We start from the raw sequence: 10,038 nt of genomic DNA on the forward strand, positions 1-10,038 counted from the left end.
AAAGTGATAAGCAAGAAAGAGGATAACATACAAGCAAGAAACTCAGGAGATCACTCTCTGATTCAGATTAATACTCTAATTTATTACTTCCAAGCTACTAGGGTACTCCAGGCTCTATGGGAAAACAAAGACTTTTCAAGTTAGCTAGGGTTATTCAATATATGACCCTATATAGCAACAGCCCTTGGACATGATATACACTAGTTCATAGTTTTATCATTATATTGCCAAGGAACAAATACTTACTAATCCTAGTGTAGACTTCAAATTAGCATACTGGCCTAGGGCTTGTGATTAATGAGAACTGATCTGAAAAACCCTGCCATGGATAATTAATATTGAGAAGTACGATCCACAAAATTAATAATGCATTTCTGCCAACCACTAATAATCATTTATACCAGATGTAGCATCTCTGTAATAACAAACTGATGAAATATCCTTAACTTCTAGAGGGGTTTGTTTAGAACTTAAAAAATAAATTGGCATTTGTTTAAACAAATACAGACTAACACATTTCTGAATCTCCTACCTGCAATTTTAAATTTGTTCTTCATAAGGTAATCTAGATTCAATAAAAATAATATTATGTAGGCACACAATCTATTGTATATCCAAGTTACTGTATTCTGATTCTGAGACTTTAAGTCAGCTTCATAATAGCAGATTATCAAATAACTTGAAGAAGTCTTTTAGAATGATGATTGAGCAAAAGTTATCAAAAATTTCAACTAAAATATGTACTTTCTTAGAAATTATTTTTTAGGGGTGCCTGCGTGGCTCAGCCAGTTAAGCATCTGACTTCGGCTCAGATCATGATCTCACTGTTTGGTTAGTTCAAGCCCCACGGTGGGCTCTGTGTTGCCGGCTTGTAACCTGGAGCCTGCTTTGGATTCTGTGTCTCCTTCTCTCTACCCTTCCTCCCCGCCCTTGCGCGCTCTCTCTCTCTCTCTGTCTCTCTCTCTTTCTCATAAATAAACATTAAAAACCTTTAAAAAGGAGTTCTTTTTTAAAATGTTTTATTTATTCTTGAGAGAGAGAGAGAGCATGAGCAGGAGAGGGGCAGAGAGAGAGACGAACAGAGGATCCAAAATGGGCTTTTCTGTGACAGCAGAGAGCCCCATGCAGGATTCAAACTCATGAACTGAGAGATCATGACCTGAGCCAAAGTCAGAAATTCAACCAACTGGGGCGCCTGGGTGGCTTAATTGGTTGAGTGTCTGACTTTGTCTCAGGTCATGATCTCACAGTCAGTGAGTTTGAGCCCTCTGTGCTGACAGCTCGGAGCTCTGTTCTCTCTGTCTCTCAAAAATGAATAAACGTTAAAAAAATTAAAAAAAAAAAAAAACAAGTTCAACCAACTGAGCCACCCAGGGTCTCCAAAATATATACTTATAGGAGATATATACATAACATACCCATAAGGTTAAAGAAATAGAAAATAGTTTTTTAAATCATTGATGCTTCTACCTGTGAACCATATCTATTTTCGTTTTTTTAAAAATTGACTTCCAGATCTTGTCTATACCCATACATGATGCTAAAATCATATATATGGCTTTATATATATAAATAATTCTTATGCTGAACAATATGACCTTGCCAATTTTCCTACAAAAAATGGCACCTTCATATGGCTTAAGCCACCCTTTGCAACATTTTACATGAATGTATTTTCTTATTTGTTCAGATTCACCTGCGTAGCAGCACTTTTTCCCAAAGACACAGAGTTATTTGGGGGTTTTTTGCTGTTGTTGTTTTCTTTTCTTGAGTTTTTATTTAAATTCCAGTTAACATTTGGGGCTCCTGGGTGGCTTAGTCGGTTGGGCGTCTGACTTTCGCTTAGGTCATGATCTCGCGGTTCGTGGGTTCGAGCCCCGCGTCGGGCTGTGTGCTGACTGCCAGCTCAGAGCCTGGAGCCTGTTTCAGTTTGTGACTCCCTTTCTCTCTGACCCTCCCCTGCTCACGCTGTCTCTCTCTTTCTCTCTCCTAGAAATAATAAATTTAAAAAAATTTAAAAAAATTAAAATATTCCAGTTAACATTCAATGTAATATTAGTTTAGAGAGTAGAGTTTAGTGATTCATCACTTACATACAACACCTAGTGCTCATCACAAGTGCCCTCCTTAGTCCTCACCACCCATTTAGCCCATCCCCCACCCACGCTCCCCTCCAGGAATCCTCAGTTTCTTCTCCATAGTTAAGAATCTCTTTTATGGTTTGCCCCCTCTCTTTTTCTTCCACTATGTTTTGTTCCTTAAACTCCACATAGGATTTCACTCTTACGGTGTTTGTCTTTGTCTGACTTATTTCACTTAGCATAATACAGTCCAGCTCCATCCATGTTGTTGCAAATGCAAGATTTCATCCTTTTTTATGGCTGAGAAATATTCCGTTGTATGTGTATCTCACATCTTCTTTATCCATTCATCAGTCATGGGCATTTGGGCTCTTTCCATAATTTGGCTATTGTCAATAGTGCTGCTATAAATACCGGGGTGCATGTATCCCTTCAAATCTCTACTTTTGTATCCTTTGGATAAATACCTAGCAGTGCAATTGCTGGATGGCAAGGTAGCTCTGTTTTTAACTTTTTGAGGAACCTCCATCTTGTTTTCCAGAGTGGCTGCTCCAGTTTGCATTCCCGCCAACAGTGCGAGAGGGTGCCCCTTTCTCCACATCGTCACCAACACCTGTTGTTTCCTGGGCTGATAATTTTAGACATTCTGACAGTGTGAAGTGGTATCTCATATGGTTTTGATTTGTCTTTCCCTGACGATAAGTGATTAGGAGAAGGAAACAACACAACTAAAAGGCAACCTTCAGAATGGGAGAATATATTTGCGAATGACATATCTGATAAAGGATTAGTATCCAAATATATAAAGAATTTATAAAACTCCACACCAAAATACAAATAATACAGTTTTAAAATAGGCAGAAGACATGAACAGACATTTTTCCAAAGAAGACATTCAGATGGCTCCCAGACCCAAAGTCACAGTTTAACTATAGAAGAAAATATTCTCTGTAAATAATTTGATAAGTAAATGCTCACATGTTTACTCCAAAAATTAAAAAAAAAAAAAATTAACTTGCAAAATGTCCTAACCTAGTTTGAGAAAATTTGAAAAAAAAAGCAAGCATTTTTTAAAAATATTTTTATTTATTTCTAGGAGAGAGGGAGAGAGACAGCGTGAGCAGGGAAGGGTCAGAGAGAGAGGGAGATACAGACTCTGAAGTAGGCTCCAGGCTCTGAGCTGGCAGTCAGCACAGAGCCCGACACGGGGCTCGAACCCTCGAACCGCGAGATCACCCCGCAAGCATATTATTAGTGAGTTCTTAGGTACATTATATTCTCATGATCTACAAATTGTTCCTATCTGCAATATATCCAAGATTTTCTTGGTGTTTCTTTCCCCTGTTTTGTTCCAAAAACTATTTGATTCCAAAACTATCGACTGCATTCACTAGGTGAAAATGAATCCGTCCCTCTTCCTTTTCAGGAATCAAGTAAAAAATATTATTTAATGATAGTTCTGATTTTTACCCTTATTTATAACAATTTTTATACATGAATTTCAAGGTTTATTGTAACCAGTAATCTTTCATTTAAGAGGTTACATTAAGCATCAGCCATTCATAAATCTTTATTTATTCTGATATGTATTTAGTAAAAGCTAACATATGTTTATGAAAAAATAAGTACCTGATTCTACGGGAAGATCTGAAGCAACTAATAGCTGTGGGCTAGTTTGGTTTTTATTCAAATAATTCTTTCAGCAATGATTTGTACTATTAAAGTACATAATTACATAGAGGAACAAGGAGAGTTGTGTCTATATAATTCTGGCACCTAAGAAAATTTACTTTCAGTACTTTAGTCACATAGTAGCATCATTTTTAAGGGGGTTTGGCATATCATGAGCTTAGTTAAATACACATTTTATAATTGCTTATTTTAGGGATACTGTGTATTTCTGATGCCACAGAATATTCCTAAGAAATCTTACTTACTTACTTGTATACATATATAAGAAACCTACCTAAGTTAGCTGAAACAATAGACAAATACACTATTGGGATATATTGAGTATTCATGATATCTAAGGGAAAGGGAAATATAGCCAGTTTCAGGAAGTCTGGAAATAAGATTTTAAAACCTATCAGGAATGGAAGCTTTTTTTTTTTTTCTCTTGGCCAATCATCTTTCCTTCACTCTTCTCTCTTAGCATACTGGTGTTTGCTTCTTCTCTCTGTATATGGGCCAGATATCACCTCCTAGGAATATCATATCACTTCCCACTGCACTGACCACATGTGTATTTGGGTGCCTGTCTATAAATGTTTTAAGTATTTTATTATGGATATTGGCATTTCATGTGGTTTGCATTTTGCTATGGTCAGAGGGATATACATCTAGATTGCAGTGATGCATATAATTAATCATAGACATCACATGACATATAATATTCAGAGAGATAAGCAAATGTTTAAATGGATCCTAGAAAAGTCAAGTAGATACAGAAGCCAATGGATGAGATATATAAATCAAAGGTTTTTGTTTTTAATTCTGAGCATGCCTACCACATAAAATTTCAGTGTAACAATCACAAATCTTTCAGTAAAAAAACTTTAATAAAATATAAAGTTAAATAAGCAAAGTTATTATTTTAAGTATATTTGAACTACATGGGTTTTTTTCAAGGTTTTATTTAAATTCCAGTTAGGTAATATACAGCATATTATTAGTTTCAGGTGTAGAGGTTAGTGACTCAACACTTCCATATAACTACATGTTTTTAAATATTTTCACAATAATTTGTGATTTCTAAGTAAAATATTATTAAAATATGAAAATACCACGGAAAGAATTTTTAAAACAAAATATGACATTTTGCTTCCTTTTTAAGTACCATTCATTTAGTAGTCTGTTGCTGGAATTCAAGAGAAAAAAATTCTCTTTTATGTTCCTGGAAAGGCAAATCTGAATAAATCTTAAGCAGTATAAAATCTATAATCACTAAATGCACTTATATTAGGTAATGAATTTAATGATGATTTTGTTGACTATAAATCTTTGTTTCCAGAATGTGTTTCTAGATGTGTGTTTACCCTCTAATAAATCCTATTTGTTAAATGATTATGTTTTCACAATATCTATTATTAATTTTTTTGAGAGAGTATGTGCACATGAGTGGGGGAGGGGCAAAGGGTGAGGGAGAGAGACTCTTAAGCAGGCTCTATGCCCAATCCTCACAGGGCTCAATCCCACAACCTGGGATCATGACCTGAGCCAAAATCAAGAGTCAGATGCTCAACCGACTGAGCCACCCAGAAGACCCTTAAAAGTGTTTTAAATTTATTTTCCCTGAAAACAAAATCTGTATGCTTAAATTACAAGGTGATAAATCTGCCTCTTAGAGATTTATTTGATCCATTATACTAGCAAAATCATGCAACTAATAATACAACTACCACTTCAAACTTATTCTGTACCAAGCAACACATTAAATGCAAATATTATCTCATTTAAACACCCATCAGTCCTATGTATTAGTTGCTTCCTCACCACCATCATCCATCTTTCAATAGAATAGGAAGCAGAGATTCAGAGAGATTAAGGGCCGTGTGTGTACAACGCCTCCACTAAATGATAGAGCTGTGGTTCTGACTGGCTGACTTTCTCTCTCCACGCTGGTCTAAGCCTCCTGCTATGGAGAACATTCAGAGAGTATGTCTTGGCTGGCTGGCCTACCACCATTAATGATACTGGGAATTGGAAAAATACTCTGTTGCCTGAGTTACTATCCCTGAAAATTCCTTATTTGGGCAAAGGTATTCCTTTATCCCTAAGTCAATCCTCCTGAGGCTAAAATAGGAGTTTATGAGTTATTAATAAGTTAATGTGGATTTTCACGTTACTTTCTAATTGACAGAATCTGTCCAGATCCTTGTGAGATTGAAGGTGTTGTCAAAGGAGGAAAGGCCAGCATTTCAGAGCACTTACAAGGAAGCAGTGGCAATTTAGGGGGACAGATTTAAGACTAAAAATTCTCTTTTATATCTGTTTATTGTTCATGAAATTTATGTGGACACAATTTGCATTTAATACCTGACTCCTGTCAGATTGTTGGTGTTTCCTATATTGATCTTCCACATGAACTTTGTCCTTATGTTTTGACTCTTCTATAATGTTTTGTAACAAATGGAAGTCAACAGAAATCACAATATGCAAAATCCTAATGAACTTTAGAAAGGGAAGTCTAAACCGTTTAGTTCAATATTAATATTATAATTGACAAATTAGAAATTAGATTTCAGCACTACAAGATAAGGATTGTGTTGTTTTTGTGCTTTTTCTATTATTAAACAATAATAAATCAAAAAAGAAAAAATAAAGGATATAAGATTAATCAGAGTTCATTGTGAGACAGAAAGAAAATACTTCTTGTTAAGTCAAATTGGAAGAAAATGTACTTTACAAAGTCTAAGGATCACTGTTAAAATTTGCCTAATTGGTTCATCAAATTAATTACCACCATGCCCCCAAAAAGGTTCATAAATGAGAGGTTTTCCAAGGGAGAACCTCATCATAGAGTAACTTTGGCTGTGCACTTGGCCATGTCAGCTGATCTTATCTCCCAACCCTGTAATTATTACTCCTCTGTGTGTAGTGCTTAAAATGTGCTACTTCACATGAGAGGACTATAAAGAGAGAACAAAGACTTGTAAAGTACAAAAGCGAGAGGATCTCAGGTCTATTTGGTTGATTAACAGTGCGTAATACATAGGAAAATTACAGGGAAGAAACTGTAGCCCAAGAGGGGGCTTTTACCTCCAGATTTCATAGTCTTAAAAGAGTAACCAGAACAGAGAATTCAGATGAAAAAGCCATGTAACGGTGACTAGAGGTATTAAAACACATATGATCTAACAAGTAGCCCTTCATGCTTCTTAGGGGGAAAAACATCTAATTCACGGCACGAGTTGCGCTCAAATGATTGGACACTTTTATCTGGCTTCTAAAATCGACTTCAGACGTCTATCTGGCCACAAAATAACCTGACATGATCCCGCCATGTAGGAGAGAAAACAGCTCCACCTTAACGAGGTGACCTGGACAGTACATAGCACACTCGCCACCTAGTGGACACTCGTTGTAATTTCTCTCTCTCTTTTTTTTTAATCCAACTTTTCTAGAATGCACGGAAATCACCAATGACATTTCATAACTTCAAATGAAAGGGTGCACTGCAAGTGTGGCTTTGATTCTGTGGTCAAGGATTTTTTAACATGTAGTTTGAAATCTGAATAGTTCGGGAGATGTGAAAAGAAAAGTCTCCTGAACACATGGATATAATGTGTCTCTAGAGAGGTCAAACTAATTAAGTCCTGCATAGAGAAGCAGCCCTTGTAGAAGTTTCTACTGCTGGTCCTTCTTCCTTCTCTTTATGGTCATGGCCTATCCCTGACGCCTCTTAAAATGCGTTGTTCATTCTGGACCATTCATTGGGTTTCTATTTAACATTCCACATGGGTTGATAGTTGAACTTGCACTCTTTCATCCAACTATCTTGGTTTGGAGACAGAAGTTCTACTCTTTGTGGAGAATAACCGATGCGATTTTGTCTTTTTCTTTTCCACCCTTCCTCCCACTATGTTACCTCTTTATCGAGGCCGACTTTGAAGGCTCAAAGAAATCAATCTCTAATGTTCAGAATTTAAGCATGGTGGCAGACCAGAGAGCAGCTGTTGGGGTTTCCAGGCCTTGCGGACACCTCTCAGATCCCAGGAGGGCTGCCAATCTGCTTTTCTGTGATGCTAGTCATGGCCATGGAGTTTCATTGTACCATCTGGCACATCAGGCCTGCTTCCCCAGGTGGCAATCATCATCCCAACATCAATATAGTGAAATTAGAGTTGGAGGATTGTAGCAGGTTTTACAGCTTTATTATTTCTGCTACCAGAGTCTCAACACAATGCTTGATACATTCGTCGACTCGACAACCTCATCTCTGATGACGAAGATTTCTCTACTTGCCTCTTATAACACCGGTTACATCCATAATATATATGCACACGTAGGTCTCTGGTGACTCTCAGCTGTACCATATTATGTGCAACGAATTACCTAGAAGTTTCGACATATATCCAGAGTATATGCTACATATCAACACTATCTACATCCTAGCAAAAAGTCCTCTCTAGCTACCTGTATTTGAGGCCTGTTACTAATGAGTGGCTTTCCTTGTTGCTATAATTCATTCTTATAAGAATGTTTCTTTATCACTCCACATTTCTTTTCTGTTTTGATACTGGTGTGTATATCTCATCCGCTACACTACTATCTGCTTACCTCGTATGAATTTTTAACCACATAAATCAAACATCAACTCATGTAATAAATGTTTTCACTCAGCACAAAATGGTCACAACAAAATAGAATCCGGAAAGATAATGTAGCTCATAAAATGAAATGGCATTAATACGTAACTAAACCAATGGCAATATAGCTGCAGATTTACTTTTAACGTAACTGGGTTCTGTGCCTGCTGTCATGGCAATAATTCTGTGGTCTAAATATTATAGTTAGTTGATGAAAGGTTTTCTATGAAAAATCTAGGGTTGAATCATAGCAAATGTTTATTTGTACTAAACAGGGTTGAGATTCTCCAGAAAACCAGAGAAGATTATGAAACTGGGTATATTTATTATTTTAAAAGTACATGGGTTAAAAATATTAAATTATTTTTCAGAAACTTTATGCAATGACATGCAATGTCAATAGTTACAATCTATCATGCCATCGCTTATACACACACCACACACATGTAGTTATCACACACACACCCCACACAGGTGCACAGTACACACACGTACATACCACACACACACACACACACACATATACCACGAAAAAAGGGAAAGGCACATTGGAAACATTTTCAACCAATCAAAATGACTTATCATACTCTTTTGGGATCTAGTTGTGTGCTAAGTCTGGCCTGTACCAGCTTGGAAGAGCCAAGTGAACTGATCATTAAATATCCAGGAATGCAGGGAGCCAGTTATTAAGCCAAGCCATTATTAATATTAAATTATAAAAACTGACAGTTAAATACATTGTAATAAAAACAAAGGCAACAAATACTCATCAATTCCTAATGATCTAAATATGTTTCTCTGTTTTCCATGTTCTTCAAGTTATTTATTTCTCATTTCTCTGTACTTTAGCATATATTTGTCAGAAAATGTAGATACAAATGCATACTTCAGACCTGATGCAAAATGGCGAGCACATCGCCTTACAACTCCTCATTCGGGAACATGTTGGTACCTCGAAATGAGCCATGGTTGAAGGCATGTATACCATGGAAATCAGCATATGCTACAATTCGAGGCTTTTTCTCCAGGACACTGATTGTCAAATGACTACGAGGATACCCGTGGGCAAACTGTGGCAATGGATCTACAAGACGCAGGCTTGGGCGCCTGGGTGGTTCAGTCGGTTAAGCGTCCGACTTTGGCTCAGGTCATGATCTCGTGGTTCGTGGGTTCAAGCCCTGTGTCAGGCTGTGCTGACAGCTCAGAGCCTGGAGACTGCTTCAGATTCTGTATCTCCCTCTCTCTCTGACCCTCCNTGGTTCAGTCGGTTAAGCGTCCGACTTTGGCTCAGGTCATGATCTCGTGGTTCGTGGGTTCAAGCCCTGTGTCAGGCTGTGCTGACAGCTCAGAGCCTGGAGACTGCTTCAGATTCTGTATCTCCCTCTCTCTCTGACCCTCCCCTGCTCATGCTGTCTCTCTCTCTCTCTCTCTCTCTCTCCCCCTCAGAAATAAAAAAAAATTTAAAAAAAAGACACAGGCTCAGATCTACCACTGTAATATCAGCCGGTTTCTTGACTGTTTTAAGCCACATTATACTCATCTACAGAAGGAAGCCTGGGAAGCATTTTAAAATGTCAAATTTTAAAATAAATCCACCTTAGTTGGCTGATCGACAAAACTATAGAATAAAGCAGCAACCATAGCAATCA

The sequence above is a fragment of the Crocuta crocuta genome, unplaced genomic scaffold, assembly GCF_008692635.1.
Source record: "Crocuta crocuta isolate KB4526 unplaced genomic scaffold, BGI_CrCroc_1.0 scaffold128, whole genome shotgun sequence".
Taxonomy (NCBI): Eukaryota; Metazoa; Chordata; class Mammalia; order Carnivora; family Hyaenidae; genus Crocuta; species Crocuta crocuta.